The sequence below is a fragment of the Antennarius striatus genome, chromosome 10 (assembly GCF_040054535.1).
Source record: "Antennarius striatus isolate MH-2024 chromosome 10, ASM4005453v1, whole genome shotgun sequence".
Lineage (NCBI taxonomy): Eukaryota > Metazoa > Chordata > Actinopteri > Lophiiformes > Antennariidae > Antennarius > Antennarius striatus.
This window is the reverse complement of record NC_090785.1, coordinates 2,155,974-2,175,899: the sequence shown is the minus strand read 5'-3', so window position 1 is coordinate 2,175,899 and position 19,926 is coordinate 2,155,974. Positions and strand designations below refer to the sequence as shown.

At 45.7% G+C, this 19,926-nt stretch overlaps 1 long non-coding RNA gene across 1 annotated transcript in view; it reads left to right on the top strand.

The window, feature by feature from the left end:
• The first annotated feature begins 6,388 nt into the window (after window positions 1-6,388).
• LOC137602531 (uncharacterized) overlaps window positions 6,389-19,926 on the top strand; it is an 89,700-nt gene continuing 76,162 nt past the window's right edge. The window contains exons 1-2 of the long non-coding RNA XR_011037175.1: window positions 6,389-6,445; window positions 6,540-6,740. This is a non-coding gene — a long non-coding RNA (uncharacterized lncRNA). The remainder of the gene's footprint in view (window positions 6,446-6,539; window positions 6,741-19,926) is intronic.

Genomic DNA, 19,926 nt, shown 5'->3' with positions numbered 1-19,926 from the left:
GTGAATAGGGGGAGAATAGACAGGAAGACAACTCTGATTACCTCCATAAAGGAGCTGACCTCATGTCGCTCCCTCTTCTTCTTCTTCTTCTGCCTCTTTACCTTTTACAAAACATTTGCATTCGAGCCATTTAGCCCACATAAAAGACACACTATGTGTTAACGGTTTAGGCTTGTATGGATCTTTAAATTATAATACATTTTAAATGACAACATGCTACAAACACAACCAAAAGTCTGGTTGGAAACCTTCAGATCTGTGTTTTACAGCTTTTGGAAACTTTTACCGAAGTTTGCCATATTTTGGCTTTTTTCAGGATTACACAAAAAGTACTCCATGGATTTTTGCGATTCTTGTCAGGATGGTTGCTCATATGGTAGCAAAGAACTCATTAAAGTTTAAATCTGTAATTGTTATTCAGTTTCCAAAAATATAGGATAGTGTCAAGGATGTTTGTTCAGCATTTTCTGGACTTTGTTGGGGTTTCTCAACCATTTTGACAGATTACGATGGAATTGGATGGAATTGTGGGCAATGTGCCGTGGAAAATTTCATCAAATGTTGAAGCTACCTCCTAAAGAAAATAACCGTGATACCAATGTGGGTCCAAGGGTGGAATTTCATGACTACAGAGTCATGTTATGAGGGTCAAACGATCATGGGAATATTGCCTTTAGGTGCAGTGATGTATTGTGAAAGCTGAGCTGCCTTTACGGTTGCCGAGTGCCGTCTGGATCCAAATAAATCTGTCCAAGGACAGATCACATCAAAACAGATTCACGTCTGGTCCGGCCGTTCGAATGCAAAGATTAGCACTGTGGTATCAAGTAACCTTTAAAATGATTGTAAAATCATGTCGGTGGCTGTTTACAGTCAATGGATCCGTCCCGGTGGAAGGGATAGAATGGGCCTTGCCTTCCTCCCTCGCCCTCGCCTCCAGGCTCTCAAGCCCCCAGATCCAAAGCAGGAGGTTCCTGAAAAGGAAGCTTAGGAGTACCCCCCCCCCCCCCGCCAAAACCCACCCACTATGCACACTGGAAGGGGGTACCTCTAGATCAGAGAGAAGGGACTCAGAGAAGGCTATCTGTTGTTGATCTTAGGCTTATACTGGAGCACAGGGTTCCAGAGATGTGTCGAGGGATTACAGGGTCGGATCGTTAAATCTCCCTTTTCATCTGTTCTTTATTAATACTGTACTGTTGTTCTACCCCATCTTTGAAACTTGGGGTTGCTCGTTTGGTTTCAGTTTTGTGGGGGTTTTATTAAAAGTGAAGGAAATAACTAGAATCGAAGATAAAGGAACTGAACGAACACACCAAACTCAACAGAGAGGAAACAGGAAGTCGATTCCTGACTTCGAAAACAGTTTTGTACCTCCGCTGGTGGAGTTTGCTTTGTTGCTCCTTTAAAACCCCAATAGACTTCAATCATTTTTTTCTTCCCACTCAGCTTGGTGTTTAACATTTCAATTTCGAACTCAGCGAGAGGTCCGATTCTATCTCCGTCTCCTTCAATGGCGGTATTATTCCAAAGGGGAAATTGGACCTTAAGGGCAGGCACTTTTTCCTGCTGTAGATCTTATTATGTACGTCCCTTCATAATACAACCCAGCTTGACTCTCCGAGACCACACCCTTTCATGGAAGCGGGCCTGTCAATCAGGTCCAGGAGAGGGTCCGACGTGGAATGATTGGCTCCTGGTAGGATGTGTGCCGGCTCAGAGGGAGTATAGAGGAACGCTGGTGCACCGCTGGGAGAAATTCTTTTCCACATCACTGCTCCGTTGGAGTGTTGTGTGTGCATGTGTTAAGTTGTTGAGGTCTGAAGGCGGCTGTTTGCCGCACAAAGCAGTTCCAGTGCCGAGCAGGATGACTGTAATATATGCAGATATATCCGTCCTGCTCGGAACAGATGTAACACTTCAGCGCTTTCCAAAATCTCTCCTTGGACCCAAATTTCCAATGTAATTTCCCCCGCAACCCAGAATTGTTATTTTAGACTACCGTGCAGGCCGGTGTAATCCGACCAGGTTTTAGAGAAATAAATCAGCAGCAGATAAAAGGTTGCATTTGGACGTTTTTAACAGAGCTGGACCACTGGAAAGTCTGGCAGCTCGATGGAAGCACTTTAATCATTTGGCGTTATGTTGTAGTAAAGTAACTCACACCGAGGACGGCGAGGTGCTGATCACTGGAAGCTGACCACATTGCTCTGCAAAAGAGAGATGAAGATGAAGATGAAGAAGCGTGGTCGTGGAGCCAGGGTTCTTAAAAAGTTATTTGCTATTTTTAAACTTTTGACATTGAATTTCCAACTCCGGTTGCATTTTATCTATTTCCAACAAGTCTTGAGGGTTTAAACCCACACTAAAAATGACTACTTCTGATATATACATGGATTATTTCCCAAATATTTGGGGCTAACTGGCCTTTATCTGGGTGGTATATAGTTTCTGTTATGTCTACTCATGGATTGGGGTTACACCGGCGTATAATAACGTTTAGCTTCTGCCGAAAATTAAAAGGTCTGCTTTCACGCCATCTGCATGTATAAACATTGTAGTTTGCATGCCAGGCCACTAGTTGGCACTGTACATTGTCTGAATTTTGTTTTTATTGTTATTTTTCTGTCAGTTATGTTCGTTATTTGTTGCATTTTGGGCATTTATGCAACGATGTAATGGTTGAGTTTTCAAGAGTCTGTTCGGAGGTAAAGGTTCAATCAAACGTTTCCGTTTTTGGTTCTTGGTGGGTGGCAACATCTGAGAGTTGAGAACACTAATTAATATCTGAATTTACAGAGATGCCGGTTCCTGTTCACGGCTTCAGCTGCGACGGGAAGAACCGACAAGCGCCGCGAAACACATGGAAAAACTAGCCGTCACGCCGCGGCCTGCAGCGTTTTATCTGCATCTGTTCCAGGCTCCTGCCCAGGGAGATGGCCAGCTGTGGAGTTGAAAGGAAACTTCAGCTGCCCTGCGAATCTCACACCATTACTCAAGATGAATCAAAAGTGGAACACGTTGGTCGAACAAAAGGAAAGTGCGAGAGGAAGAGAGCGTGAACGAGAAAAAGTGAAACCAGCTGTCTGGAAGTGCCTCATCTTTTACGACGGCGGCGTCGGCGCATGCGTACAACGGCGCTCGCAATCTAACGCTCAATTTGCCTTTACAGGAATATCAGATTGTTGATTTTTTTTTTTTTTTTTTTTTTTGAAGGGAGGGGGTCCGGGTTGGGCTGCCCTCTTGTATTTCTGCTTTTAAAATATATACGAGGTGCAGCTAGTGCAGACAACAAAGGCCCCCTCTAATTCTTTCCTTTCCTGAGGGGTTAGGGAACACACTGCGCCCACATCAAGCCTCCAGACTCGCCCCTACCATGCAGTACAGGTGCAACTTTAAAAGGGCCCTCATTGAAGGCGGTCTGGATGCCTGCAGTGAGAAAAAAAATATCCTCCCTCCCCTCCATCGTTTTTTCCACCACCTTCCCAGAACTCCTTCTTTTCATGTGATCAATTCAAGGTTAGAGGTTTCACGCTGCCGTTGTGGTGCGCTCGTATTTTTACGGATTGTGCCATCGATTGATGATCGAGTAATTACTCTCCGTCTGTCTATTAGATCCAAGTTAGAGCCGTAAATTTATTTTTGGATCAGTTGCGAATTCCGTTTTTACTTGTGTGTTTTTTTTGCGTTAATGATGATACATCCACTAGGGGGCAGTGGAGAGGCGATGTGTTAACAGGAACGGATACGGTGAAGGTAGGAGGATGTTGTGGTGACGTACTGAGTGGAAAACTGTGACCTCAGCGGTGACCTTTGAGGTCATTTGACATCAAGATGCGAGGACGGAGAGTTTTTACACTTTTTAAAGTAAAACAAAACCAGAATAAGAAGCTGGAACAATCGCACGTCCCTTTTTTAGTCTTACTTGGGTCCGTTCATGATAGCTTTGTCTTGCTTGATCCCCCTCCAGCCATTTTCAGGAGTGTTTCTCCTTTTCACGCATTTCATCCATATCCATAGGATGTCGGAAAATGTGGAAAAATACCTGCAAAATTGCATTTGTGACGCTCCACATTTAACATTTTGAGGCTAACACACCTATCAAAGAATAAATGTCACTGGATGGAAATTCAGCAACGACGCCTGCGGGGCGGGGAGTCTTTAGAGTTCACATTTAAATCCCTAACAATGCAAACCAGACCTACTGTCATGGAGGTGAGAGGAGAACGTGAACAAAGCCGCCACCACAAAGAAAGAGACAGAAGGACAGACGGAGAACAATCTGCTTCACAAAAGGCTTCTCATGAATGAACTTCAGCTGCGGATGAAGACCCCGAAGAGCCAGAACGGAGCCTTAGCGCCACTCGTCTCCTCGTCTGCGTGCCATTCTTTGGACTTTGTGACCTTTTCCTCTGTTATCTATAATCCACGTCGCAGATAACAAAGTTGTGAGGATGCCATTAAAATGGCAGTAAATCGCCCTGATTAGCTGACATTATAACTCACCGTGCTAAAGGTTGGGGCTCTTCTGCCGCTCCGTCCCAGACGGGTTGATCTAGGATCGACATAAATAGGTCTATAAAACAGATAAGGATATATTACATCCTCAGGAAGAGCGCGCCATAAACACAGTCTCTAAAAGTGAATTTCACATTTCCAGGTCGTGGTTTTGGAGACGTGACAATTTCTCAATATCCGTTTCACAATTTACCAATCGGTGTTTCTCCATTTCAAGAACACGAGTTGAGTTTTTATGGAAGACTTAAATTTGCAATGCATCATCGTCCAGAGTGGAAGCAAAAGAAAGCATAGCTTGCATGTTAATAAGACAGGCTAATCAACGGTCAGCTATTATTCAGGCGGAGGTCGCGCTCCCTGCAGAGGAAGTGCATCGCCATCATCAATCTGCTCAGGAAGGCCCGCATGAGAAAGGAGGTGGAGGTGGTGGGCGGGGTTAAAAGTTTAGTGCACCCTAGGTGCCAAACACCCCGCCGCCACCCCCATCTGCATGTCAATGGACCCTACTTGTCGACTTGGTATGTTCCACTTCCACAGGAGGACTTGCAGCTGTGTTGTCATTTATCATCTCTTCTTTGTCATCCCACTTTTTCCTTCCTCTCCTCTGTGTTTGACCAACTTGACTGTCTGATTCAGGAGGGAGGGAGGTCTGCTGGGGGGAGGATGGGGGATGGGGGGAGGTGGAGGGGGTGAGGAGGAGGCGGGTGCACATTGAGTTTGCCTAGTCAGGCAGAACGATGGACAGGAAGCGAGGCAGGAAGGAAGACGAGACTCTCCCCGTGAAGCGCCATTGTTCATGCAGTGTGACTGGAAGCAGCCAGAAGTGGCTGGTGGGGGGTGGGGGGGGTGACCCACTTCTCAGGGGGGGGGGGCTGAACACTCACAGTGGGGTTGGACTCCCAGCAAGGCCATCGAAGCATTTAGTTCAGGTTAAATAAATGTATTCATAAATAATGCTGTCATACTCAACTATATATTATATGCATTATATTATACTGTATTATATATTTCATTATATATTATAATGACATAATATGTCATTATAATATATACTTTTACATATTATGTTATATATTATATAATACAACTTTCTGTGTATTGAGTCTGGTTTTTAACCAATCCTGTTTTTTTGTACCAATACTGCTTCCTGTGTTTTCAGTTGTCCCTTCGGGACAAATAAAGTTTTTTGAATTGATTTGAATTGAATGTTGAAGGTCTGCAAGTTCGTCGATGAACATTTAGCGGTGTTGATAATAAACTTTAAAAGATGCAATCGTGCAAACAAAAAGTAATAGCATTCAGCTTTCAACAACAGTGCAGATTATTATTTGATACCTGCACATGTGCAAAGAAGCCCCGCCCTGTTTGCGTCTCACACCAAATCAAGCTGCTCAGCATTCTCCAAGTCATATCCCATTGGTTAACTCTCACAGACTTCCTGTTCAGTCAGGAAGATCATCACATTCAATCATCCACAGCTGATGCTTGATTGGGATTCGAACAGAATGACAGGAGTTCCTGCAGGTCCTGATCCGAACTCCATAACCTCCTGTCCTGAGCGTTCGGTGTGTGTTTTGAATCTGTCAGCAGCAAACCTAGCTTCAGGAGTTTCTGTTTCCCACGTTTTGTTTTGTTTTTTACGCTTCACCTGCTGATGATTTCAAAATGAACCAGAAATGGATTCCAGACATTTAGAACTTCAAAGTTTTGTTGCATCGTCCAACATCTCAGGAACGGTCTGGAGAGAGTTTTCAGCTGCGCGATCGCAAGAAAGCTCATAAAAGTGACTTTAATCGATTTGGATGTGTGCGATTGGTCGTGTTTATGTCTTGGCGGGAACTTTTTTTTGCTGTTTTGTGTAGTGAAGATGTCTGGATTGGTGTCTGCCGATGGTGGTGAGACTGTCTTCGTCTACTCTTACACACAGGTAGCATGCTCCGCTAACCGCCTCATTTTGTACCTTTTTGAGCTATAAACTATAAAAAAGAAGCGGGACTGGAACGTATTTCCTTCCTCTGCAGGTCTCAGTCGGTTCAGACGCTTCACCCGGACCTCGGGGAGGAAGACGAACTCCTCTGGTCTCCATCTGCTCACCACTCCACCTTTGGAACGCTCCCCTGTTCCCGTCAGACTCTTGGCCTCGTTCTCCTCGACTGATGATCGTCCAGATAGCATTACCTTCCCGACCAATCGGACGCCTGCATCCATACCTCATCCTACAGGTAGGCTTTCCAAAGGGCAGGCCAGGAAGGAGAGAGAACATTGCTTTTATTGCGAGCCAACCAATAGGAGGGCAGAGATGTGATCCAGCTGTAAACCAGAGCCAAACCTGTGTTTTGTGGCGTTTCTTGAGGGAACCTTTACCTTTAGCGGGTGCGTTTTTTAGCCGCCGAGCTAAAAGTTTGAGGACTTCCTGTAGTGGAAAAAGCTGTTGTTCTGGACTTTAAACTGCTTCTACTTTTATTTGCTTATAAATTAAATTCTATTTTTAAGGGTGTGACTTTGAACCAGGGCTTGGGGGTTAGATTCTTATTTCTTGGGTCATCCGGATTAAGACTATTGATATGATTGGTGGGATTATCTGCTGTTGACAGTAAACACGAGCCGCTGCAGACTGTTTACATCCGCTGAACTGGATCTTAGTGTGATATTATAAAGATGACCCGATCTTACCTTAAAAACAGCGTCTTTTTTAAAAACTGCCCCGGTTGGGGTAGTTTATCCTCCAGATAGAGTTTAATTTTTACACTTTTAGGAACAAACGCTCACTTTCCTGAACTTTCCTTCACTCCTTGTATTGTCCAAGTTGGTGCACCCTCACCATCTGGCACCTAAGCTGTATATAACACATCATAAAAGCTCTTTGTTAATATTATTTGACCCAGGTCAGTCTTGCGAAACGCTAACCCTTGCAGTTTGCTGTTAAATATTGGACTCTACTCTTTGGAACTGTAGCAAGAACCCCCCCCACACACACACTCACCGCCACCTCGCCTCCCTTCCACCCCTTCTTCCTGCCTTCACCACCTCCAGCACCTTCCCCTTCCTGCCCCCCTACCCGTGTCCAGTAGGGTCCCAAACAGACAGCCCCTGTTTGTTTCCCCTCTGGTCGTTCCTGATTGCCCGACCAGGCTGCTCTAATCTCGCCGTTAGACAGCCGCCGAATTAACGAGGAAACCCATTGGTCACACATGCTTCCACTTTTCTGTTTGTTGCCCCTGAAGTCTGTTTAATTCCTACGAATTTTGCCTTCATTAGGCTGCGTTTTCCGCTGCGGGGCACAGGTAATGCAAAGCATTTCCCTCCCTTGAAATTGCAGGACCCAGCCCCCCCCCACCCCCCACCCCCTTGGTTGCTAGGAAGTGCAAAAGCCTCAATTGCAGCCATTTCCTCGCCGTTGCACCGAGAGGTCCGATTACAGCGTTTAGGTCGGGGCAATTGGTGTCATTACAGGCAGCCAACTTCCCGCCACCAAAGTAATGAATTAGCCCGACCTATTTGGGCTGTATGATTGCAGTTGCCAGGGGAGATGAATATGAAGTGGAGGGATAATTATGGTATGCATCCCCGGGCGGATGTGTGCCGTGTGGGTCAGCCGTGGGGGCGGTTTCCACGCTTGTGTAATGGCTTAATGTCGCTGCTGACAGGCAGCCGGGCAACAAGGAAAGGTGCTACTGTGCTCTGCTGGTGGACTGTGACTGACGGGCCGGACCGTGCCAGTTTGCTTCCACCCAAACCCGCCTCATTTCCTTTAGAAGACTAGGTCCCATCGTGTAAAAGTCGCCGCCGCCGCCGCCGCTCCGAGACGTCCATTGGTTCTAATTGTTTACAGAAGCCTTTTAAAATCATCTGCGACGGCATCCGAGAGGAGCTTTATGTTATAGTCGCTACTGTGCCCAAACTTCATTAGGAGCTCCAGTTCTTTACAAGCTGTAGAGACGAGCAAGGAAACCATTAACTCTTGGAACGCTGATAAATTACCCCGTAATAAAGCAATAGTGAACTTTGATTACATGGCCCATTCATAACCAGCGGTGAAAACAATAACCAGGAGGTGCTATTTCATTTACACCCAACGGCTCCTGCAGGGGAGGGTGGTGTTGGTGTTGGTGGAGAGTGTTGAGGGGGGTGGGGTGGGGTTGGGGCAATAAAAGCATCAATGATAAATATGTGGTTTATTTGCGGCAAACCTTTTAAAACCGAAGCAGAATAAACAAGCTTGGACTAATTTGTGGACTAAAAAAAAAACAAAAAACCAGGAGCCTGGGGTTCGTAGCGAAGGCTCGGCGGTGTTGGGTTGGTGCATTGGGTTGGTGGTGGAGTGGGGGGGTTGTTTTCTCAATGGGACGTCAATAGGAGCCCTGCCAAAATAAAAAAAAAAAAGGTTCCACTAAACAAAGACGCTGGGAGGAAATAATGCCGGTGGAGGTTTGTTGGGCCATTGATGGGCGCCGGTCCAAGAGGCTGTAACCAGCTATAAGTCTCTTTATGGGGACACCCTGAACAGGGGGGCCCCAACCGGGACAGGAACTTTTACATTTCTGTCTGAATGGGACCTCGGCCAGGGGCCGAGTTCAAAGTGCACTTTCCAGTCATTTGATTTAACCACTCAGTGTATTTGATAGGGCGGCAGGACCTGAAGGAACATTCCCTGATTCTACATCTGAGGCGGGGGGGGATGAACGCACACAACACACACACACACACACACACACACACACACACACACACACACACACACACACACACACACATGAGCATTTAATTTCTGGCACTCAAACCCTCCCTCTGCTTTTCCTTTCTCCATCCTGCAGATCATATCTCATGTAAAAAAAAAAAGGAGCTGGTCTGATTATTCCCCAACAGAAACGCTTTGCGTCCGCCGCGTCCACATGTCTGTCGTTTGGACTATTCATGCTTCTCTTTTCTCCTCTGGTTAAAAAAAAAAAAAAAAAAAATCCTCCTGTTTTGATATGATAACAATTACCCATAATGAGTGTTTATGATTTAGTTTCATCAGCCTGATTCAAGTCGGTGCTTTAGAGGACATGTCGCTGCCGATGTGTGGCGTGCCTCCGCTCACCATCACGTTTGCACAAAAGTCCAACTTCATCCTCACAAACCCTTTGAATACAAACCAGTTTTTCTTTTTTTTTTGTTTAATACAGCCTTCTCATATCGCAAACCCACAATGGTTTTGATCAACGGATGAAAGGACTTTTGGTGGACTTGGTGCCAGTGTCGTACTCTTCCTCTGCAGAACGCTCCATTGGCTGAGCAGCTGTGTAAAACTTTCATCCTATCTCTGCTGGTTAAGACACTGTTGGTGGGGTTCTGCCAAATGGCACCAAAGGCAAGAGACTCTGCACAGCGCCACCTGGTGGTTCAGGGATGTCCTGAAGCTGTTGCAACCACTTTATTGACTTCTTAGGAAGCTTCCTTGGTGAACTTCACAAACCAATTGTTTTTGACTGTGATTCTATTATAGTGTAAAAGATAATGAAATTCTAAGAACAAACCTACCTCTTCGTCTAAGAAATCTTATTAAAAAGACCATAAAGTGTGCATCCATTTAGTTTACAAGCTAAATAAACCCAATAAACTATAGATCAACAATTTCAAAAATCCTTAATTCAAACAAAGCTTTCTAAAATCAGTGTAACTACACTAAAAATAAAAATTTGTGTAAAAAAAATACAATGCAGTAGAGCTTCGAGGTATGAGTTTAATATATTCCATGACTGAACTCGTACGTCAAACATTTCCCCATTTAAAATAACAAATATATTTTAATCCATTACAGCCTTGTAAAAAAAAAGCCCCAAAACCCCTAAATTATGAAGAAAACCCCCCCACATTTTTATCAACCAATAGACATGCAGACCTTTCCTTTATATAATTAATTATATATAAGTTACATAATAAATGATAAAGATTGTAAAGAAACGCGAAGTCATGAGAACACACGAGCTACGCCTTTACTCCACCAATGACAACGAGATCCGGTCTCACTGATGTCGTATCCATCCACCAACAGGTGGTAAAGAACGAGATGCGGTCTCACTGACGCTGTATCCATCCGCCGATGCGTGGTAAAGAACGAGATGCGGTCTCACTGATGTTGTATCCATCCACCAACAGGTGGTAAAGAACGAGATGCGGTCTCACTGACGCTGTATCCATCCGCCGACGCGTGGTAAAGAACGAGATGCGGTCTCACTGATGTTGTACACCTAAACTCGTGTGATTTAGCATCTTCAGATGCTCGTGATGTGCAGATACTGTCAGGCGTAGCCTCTGACATTGAATTAGCATTAAAACCCGCCCTGAACCAACGCTGGTTCAGATGCTTCATCCAAATAATCCTCGCCTCTCTTGGATCTGCAGAGACCAGATGGAGCGAGTGGCTCGAGTCCACATCTGCAACCCGAGTCGACCCAGGCGCCGGCGTGCTCCCCCGTGACTGACGGCGCGTTGGGTCTAATTCATCGTGACGCAGTAACGACTGCCCACCGGGGGGCACCGACCAAACCCAACCAAACCTAATTACTTGACGCGAGCCTGACTTTGCGTCTCAAAAACCGCGGCCCGGTAATGGATGTTACGTCGTGAGGATGAAGTCATACGTCTCACAGTGAGCGCGTTTCACATCCTACCTTTGGAGGACAAGGAGGTTGGGATGACAGCTTGATTGATGGTCTTTTTTTTTCTCCTACACACTGCTTGTGGAATCAGATGATTTCATGTGGTTGTGAGGCTTTTGCTTTGGAGCGCCGCGGCAATTAGCACAGTCAGACATTACGCTGGCTGTATGATAGGGCTGCAGTGTGTCTAAGTGGGTGTGTGTGCATGTGAAACACACAGTTTTGCAGCATGTGTGTGTGTGTGTGTGTTTGTAGATGTAGAATGTCAAACCTCACGGGACACAACTTGATAACCGCACATGCAGTTTCGTCGGCCTGCTTTTGGCAAATGTTTGCAGCGACGACTGAAACTCATGTTTCAGCTGCGCCAGTGAACGTTTCAGAGCTGCAACCCGTGAGTTATTGGGGTTCAATTCTGAATCTGCTCCCATGTGTGAAGCTAACTCCTAGCTTTGATGCAGCTAGCTGATGCTAATCAGCAGGTGGTCCTATTGCAGCGCTATGGCCGCCGAAGCGTTTGTGCTAATATGAAGCATCCAGCTTGAAGGGAAACGGCATAAATGAGGCAATCTTGAAAAGAAGTGACGTTTCGGCCTCCGGTTCTCTTCCTCCTCCTCCTCCTCTTCCTCTCCTCCGTGGGCCTGTGCATCGTCCCACCTACCCTTTAGTTACTTGACACTGCAGGAGACGCCAGGCATTCAGGGCATTCTTTGTCCCGGGAGAAAAGCAGGAGGGAGACGGGGGTGAGGCAGTGGGGGGGGACGACGACAATGAGAGAAGTTCCACTCTGCTTGGCTTCAATAAGAGCCCCCCCACACACACACACACACACACTCAACCACCTCCGAGCTCACGGAAGGGGCGGAGTCGAGGGCAGCGAGGTAGGGCAGAGTTAGAGTCGGGGAGGTGGGGAAGAAAGAACCCTCTCCCACCACCATCCGCCTCCTTTCAGCATTTCTTGGGATGCCAGCATGTCCATGAGCCCCCCCCCCCGTTTTTTTTTTCCCACAGGGATAGAGGAAGAAAAACACTCCTCTTCAGACCCCACCCCCTACCCCCACCCCCTTGACTGGCATCAGAAACCAGTTGGTTGCACTTGTTTTAATCCAGATTATCACCTGGATTCTTCACATGCACTCACCTGGCGACGGTGGATGGATTGTACAAAATGCCACCCAAAAGGCCGCCGTTCGTGTCCCGCTGAAAACGAACGCGAAACTGAAAGAAAATTGGTGATAACAGTCGTGATTTGACGACCCGGGAATGAAGATGTTTTAAATAGTTTTTTTTATTAATCTTTTTTTTCTTCTCAAGGTCGTAATACTTGTTTGCTAGCAAAAGATTTTAAGAGTTCACCAAATTCTGTGTAGAAAATGATGAAATTAGCTGAATATGATGTGTATTGTGTGGTTTAACATTTAAAAACGGAAAACTTTTCCATGGGACGACAAAACCGGTTGGTTTTCTTGATTTTAATCCTGACGGGAAAGTAACTTTCATGCTTTTCAAACTTAACCTGCATCAAGTACTTTGACATTTCGACTTTAACAACAGTTTAGCAGCGGCGCACCACCTTCACAAAGGAAAGTCGCAGTAATGACATGGTGCCCATCCTGGCTGTTTACACGGTTCTCAGTATTGAGGTAATGCAATTTGTCTCTATATATTAACCCGGGCAGACTTGGAGGCAGATGCCCGGTCTCATTACAGTGAATGCAGCACAGGAACCAATAAGTCTTTGTGAAACAAGAGGAAAATGAGGCAGCCAGCCGCAGTTAGCGCTCCAACATGACAAAAAAGGCCAAGTAGGATGTAAAAATAATCCAGCATAAAATAATTCCATCCCAAATGGGCTTTTAAACACACGTTCAAGACGGTAATCATGACGTCAGCCGACCTCAGCAGCGACTGGGACGTCCACCGTTGCGCTGTGGCGTAAAAATAACAGCCGTGGCCGGAAACTGGGAGTTTCTTTTTTATCTGACGTGAATATTAACGTCCCTCTGGAGCTGCTGGGTTTAATAAATACCAATGCTGTCATGGAAAAACTATAATAAATATATACGCATCTTTTAAATTAGCATTAAGAAGTGAATGCGTTAAAAGGGATGTCCTACAGGCAGCACAAAGTCTGACCTGTAAATCAATAGAATGAGGTGAATCGGATTGGAGGAAATCAAAGCTAACTGATTAATTCATCAGTTAAATACATATTTGCTGATGTAATCCTGAAGGTGTAATCTATTACCACCCAGATGTGAGTATGTTCCATAAAGAACCTACCTGCAGCTCAGAAACACTGCTTTCCTTTGGGGTCTGTTAAATTCATTCATTAGCGAACTCATCATCAGTCGTCTCAGGCCTCGGTTACGCGAACGCCTCCCTCTGTTGCCATGGAGACGCTCCGAGCTTCCTTTCAGCCGTGGCTCACCCCGGGCCTCAGGACGGGTTGAAGAAAGAGAACCTGCTGCCATTTAGAAGTTAGAATCCGGCCAACATGTCAGCCCCCCCATCGGCCCCCGGAGAAGCTTTCATTCGATCTTACCTCACCGAAAAAGGAAATTGGCCTTGATGGCTTCCATAAGCCAAAGAAACGAATAAACTAAAGAATAAATATTCTTACTTACCATCCCCCTTCTCTTCTTTCTCCCATTTCTTCATCTGTGGTGGTTTTATTCTACACCTCTATGGATAAATTCACCCGTCATTTCTTGCTCTCCTCCGACCAATCAGGCAGCACATTTAACTGAAATATCAAGCGTGAAGGTTTGAAATTCATCTATTGATTATTAATTATTCGGTCATCATCGTGTCTTGAACACAAGGCCCAGGCCTTCCTCTTGATTAAGAGGTCAAAAACCTTTAAACTGCTGTTGTTGCGTTTCGCCCTGTCGGCTCATTCGCTCCGTTAGAAAGTGTGTGACGGTGCTGTTGGGTAATAAACCCTGAATCATTAACGGCTTGTTTTTATCCCGTCTGCCTCTCATTATTCACAAACCTGTTGGCAGAACCCTGCCTGGAAACTGGATCTGATTGATTCCATGTAATGGAAGCATCTTTATCGAGGAATGATTCCCTCAGAGGAAGTTCTCTGATCTGGAGTTGCCTGCATCCTAAAAATTAGTCAAAATGAGATGCCATAAAGCAACATGGCATTACCACCACTGGGGTACCACCGTTAGGGGTACCACTGTTGGGATACCGCCATTGGGGTACTACCATTGAGTACCAACGTTGGGGTACCACTGTTGGGATACCGCCGTTGGGGTACTACCATTGAGGTACCAGCACTGGGGTACCACTGTTGGGGTACAAGCGTTGGGCTACCACTGTTGGGGTACAAGCATTGGGGTACCAGCGTTGGGGTACCACTGTTGGGGTACAAGCATTGGGGTACTATCACAGTTGGAGTATTGCTGTTGGGGTACCATCGTTGGGGTACCATCGTTGGGGTACCACTGTTGGGGTACAAGCATTGGGCTACCACTGTTGGGGTACCACCGTTGGGCTACTACCATTGGGGTACCAACGTTGGGGTACCACTGTTGGGATACCGCCGTTGGGGTACTACCATTGGGGTACCAGCGTTGGGGTACCACTGTTGGGGTACAAGCATTGGGGTACCACTGTTGGGGTACCAGCGTTGGGGTACTATCACCGTTGGAGTATTGCCGTTGGGGTACCATCGTTGGGGTACCATTGTTGGGGTACCACTGTTGGGGTACAAGCGTTGGGGTACCACTGTTGGGGTACTACCACCATTGGAGTATTGCCGTTGGGGTACCACTGTTGGGGTACCACCGTTGGGGAACTACTGTTGGGGTATCGGCAACTGAAATTGACCATTTAGTTTCAGATGCATGTGTTTCTTTTTCAATTTTTGTAGAAAAGCATTGAATTAATTTAGCTGAATTTGACTAAAATGATCTGGAAACTTACAAGAACAGTTCCTCCAAAAATGTACGTGCAGTCGAGGCGTCATTTAATGGCTTTTAAAATGTATTTTGTCTTCCCTCGTCAGCGGTTTCAGAGAACTTTGCCATCTTTACCAAACTGTTGGGGGTTGAGAACAATTGAATAAAGGAGGCATGAAGTCCAGATGTCGCAGCAGCCGATGAAGGAAGGTTCACTTTGATTTGAAATAATCGACTTCTCTCAGTCTGTTTCAGTTGAATGCCCTCCATTTGTTTAATATTTGCCTGAATCAAGGCTGGATGTGTGTCCACACGTCCGTCCACACAAAGCGGTCTTTTCTGCAGCAGACTAGAAACACCATTCCTCCTCTTTAACCCCGAACAATAGCTAAAAGGACCAACGAACTTCTGTTGTTCGCCTCCTTTGTCTCGTAGCCACCTGAGCCCATGGTGCTCAATCCAGAACCACTTATACACACAAGTCAGAATTATTCCATTAATAAGTCACCTCCGTGGTATTTAAGAGAAGCTTGGGATTTAAGACTTCCTCTTTGCGCGGTGGAATTCGCCCAGGCCTTTTGGAGCTACCTTTGTGTGACTTATGTGCCTCCGGTGGATTAGCAGTGCTCAAAAGCCATTTAAATCACAATCCTCTGCGTTCCACAGCAATGCAGGAAGGACAATGTGGTGGAGTGGGGAAAAAAGGCCCTACAAGCACTCGGCTGATAGTTATAAAGCAGCCATATTCCAAAGAAGGGCCCATGAATAAAAGTGCAAACCCCTCTATTAGGGGGATGTGCCTGAACTTGAGCTGAAAGGAATGTTTTGGATTCACAAGGATCCTGTGTCTGAGCCTTCGTGTGTGTGTGTGTGTGTGTGTGTGTGTGTGTCCTATGCGACTATGACGGTTGAGTGCATGTGTGTGTGAGTGTGCTGTAAAGTGTTGCATAAACAGATGCATTGACCTCAGGTTTGCGTGTTTCACAGAAACGTAGGAATTTAACACTTTGCATAATTCTTTGGGTGAGTAAACTCAACCTGCTGTCGTGCACACACTGTAAAGAGTCCTGACTGTAAATTTGAAGTCATCTAATGGCCTCATCTTCTCATATTGTAAGACTTCAAGGCAATAAATGACGACTGATTTCACTCTAAATAGTAAAGGCTGGAGCTGCAGGTGGGGACTGAACTCGCTGTACAGCTCTAGTCGTGTTTGGTTTTTATCCTGAAAGGCTGTTTGTTTGCTTCCTTGCAAACTTGTGCTCAAGTTGCATGTGTGGTCGCAGAAAAGCGAGGCCGTATCCGTCTGAAATATGCCAGGAAAAGGACGTAAATCTAGCCGGCCCCCGGTGGGACGTCACGGAAAACAGAGACCTTTAAGCCAGGCAGACTCGCAGCTCCGGGGAAGAACACGCATCAATCCTCGGAGAACATGTTCTGGGTCCTGTCGGATGCTCAAGACTGGGCCAGGAAGTGTGTGTGTGTGTGTTTGAGTGGATTTCTATTTGTGTGCATGCACACAGAGGATTTCAGTGCATGTGTGCACACTCCTCTGCAAATGCCCTCCCAGACTCCCCTCTGGAGGGGTGGAAACGGGCAATAAATAGCAGGGTATCTCCTGGCTGCAGTCCAGCCATCGAGGCTCTGGCGAGGAAGTGACTCATTTCATCGGAGAGAAAAGGCCATTGGGGGAGGCGGGCAAGGGGGGGTAAGAGGATTTTTGTGTCTCTGATTATCAGTCAGCCAAGGCAAACTGCACAGGCAGGCCAAAGAGGAGGGAGTAGGTAAGAGAAGGTGGTTAGGGGAGGTAGATAAGGGGGATAGGGTCTCTGCAGCTTCATGCGTTTTGGGCCAAGGAGCATGCTGGGATAGTGTGTTTGCTAACACCTGAGCGATGAATGCTTGCTCTGCATATTCTGGGTCCATTTTTGGTCAATGCAAAAAAAAATAAAAAAATAGGTTGAGTAAAGTGTCTCCCTTGAGAGCTGTGGAAAGAAGGCTCTGACTGAGCTGCCCTGTTTCACGAGCCAAAGTGTTTCAGGTAGGTCAGTAACACCTGAGTAGACAGGAACGCTGTTTCATGTTTGCATGCATTGGTTGGAGGGATGGCGCGTCAAGCTGGACGCTTTCGACTTCTGGCATCCCAGGCAATGTTTTTTGCTTTCTGACGCCACTCAATAAACTCTTAAAACCTTGTACCCCAAATTCCTGTACCCCTAAACCCAAACAAGTGGGGCCTCTTCAAGCCAAAAGGTGAAACTATCCAAAGTATTTATTTAATTTACTGTCACATGAACTCTTGTATGTAAAATCATCACCAGAAAACAAAATTATCAGCAGGAAATAAATATTCTGCACACTAAGACACTATTGAGCACCGAACATCAAAGATAGCCCAAATCAGCAAGATCTAGAAGTTTTATTATTGGACATTTCTGCGGCTGTTGTATCCACAGCAGCAGCAGAACAAGCCTCCGTTTCCCATTATCAACATTACACATCCGGTCTAAAGGGGCCTTTCAACTACATAATCACTGGTCGCACAATGAAAAGCCACCACTGTTGAGTCGTGAACACCTCGCTCCACTCCGTCCCAGGACTTCTCAGGTGGGTGTACAATATGGCAGACCTTTGTTCCATGTGTGTGTGTGTGTGTGGAAAAGCACACACTGTCAACACGGGAGAGAAAAGCTAATATTTACCACGTATGGCCTCGGCTTTAATATTAGCTAGAGGCGCTAGTCGAGGGAGAACAGAGGTCTCACTCTGCACTCACTTCCTACCTGAAAGCAATATCTCAGAGGAGGTTTGCTGAAGCCTTGATGGCTTTATTAGACACGATTAGATAGAAAAGAGGGAATAACAAGCTACTGCTAGCAACCACAGCTTTGCTATGAAGGTTTATTTCACGATAATTATAATATATTACCAAATTTTACTCTAATTTGCAATCAAATTTATTTTTAGTATGGAGAAAAAAGTAGTTTGGAATGTTGTATCACTAATGCTGGTGATATATAGGCCTGACATAAAAGGCCTTAGCTTTATTGTGTATTTGCAATAAATAGAATTTGTTTGTGGACATGCATCACTACAAATTCGATTCTTTCGCCATTTGTTTTCTTCAGCATGAGCGATGTGCAAAGAGGCATTGCAGAGCAACAGGTTAATCATGTACCTTGAACCTTGTGCACAGGAGGTAACTGATAACCAATATCCGGTATATGTTTACAGTCCGATTAGCAACTTGTGCTTCCAGAATGGATGAGGAGCAAGAGTTTGGCTGGTCTCTCCGAGTTTATTTGTGCAGCACATTTCAGATAACCAACAGCTGACCAATGTGCTGAGCATGCTGAAAAGAACACACAGCAGTTGTCGTGTGAGAAACATAGAAGTAAATATCATCTATATGCATTGATAATGACAAAATGATCACAAAGAACAAGGGAAGTTACGAAAAAATTAGAGATTTATAGAGAAGATGATGAATGGATGCATGGGGAGATAATAATGAATGAATAAATCCTCAACGCATGGTGGCCTATGCATTCCTGGATAGTATATGCAATTTCCTCCGGGATTATTAAAGTATCTATCTATCTATCTATCTATCTATTTACCAAGATTGTTTACCGGCATAAAAGCCAAGCCCCGCCACCCCATAACTGGCCAGGATGTAAAGGTTGTCGATCTAATTAATAGAATAATCAACACAGAAGTTACAGCTATTCCATTCTCATTGGTTTATTCGGTTACTCTGTGTCTTGGGTTTGGAGTTGATGACGAATTAAATCAATGGGTTATTGTTTGTCGTTAAATCCTCCACAGATTAGACTCACATCCCTCGTCGTCTGTATAGTACATCCAGTCCTACAGCAGCCTTACAGTAATCTCCACGGTGATCCTCTCCAGTTCACACAGCAAATATTCCGTGCATATTTCCCCTTCACTGCCCCTGATCCGAGTTCCAAACAGGAAATGATCCCAGGGCCAATTCTGTCCTCATGGCCCAGACCGGCAGAGTGCATACTCAAGACATACTGGCTATGTCCCCCGTCTCAGGAAAGAACTCCAGACGAGTTCTTGTCCAAGCATTTCGACTAAGTACTGCATGAAATCACCGGGGGATTTGAAGTGAGTCAGGCTGTGGAGCTCTGGCGGAGGACCCACATCAATATCCGACTCATGGCGGTGGCCAGGTGTTGAGGGGAAATTCTCAATCGAATACTGTCTCCAGCTTTCTGGGAGCTCTATCTTATAGGGATATTTGTTTCCCTGCTACTCACACCCCGTCTCCTCTCCTTCCGTCTTGTTTTTGGCATTCCTCCGATGATCCGGGCCGAGTTGCGGTCCACACCTGCCACCAAAAAACAGCTGTGGTCCGGCACAACATCATTAGTGCAGCTGAAAGAGAAGGAAAGGCCTGCATAGTCGTTCCACCCTCTGTTTATTCGCTCTAAGAGTTCAACCCCGGGGCATCTGTACAACGGACAAACATTTTTACGATAAAGACGTGCAGCGGTTGCTCCCCAACCGTCTGCGCTTTTACTGCGAGAAGGTGTAAAGCGATCGCGATGAACCCTGTGGGAGACCAGAGGTGCTGAAAGTAAATTTTATACCTTCAAGATGAACCTCGTCTTGGGGTGTTCACTCCCCACAGCTGTGCAGGCGATGGCTTCAAGACTTACCCAAGTGAATTTATCCCTATGCTATGATCAGGGGGTTTGGGTAAAGCATGAAAAATGAACTCTTAAAATGTGGTTGCGACCCCTTGAAGGAAAGACCTCCCCTACCAACTGAGAATCCGAGTATTTACAAGCAATGAAGAAACACAAGAATGCGGCACGTAT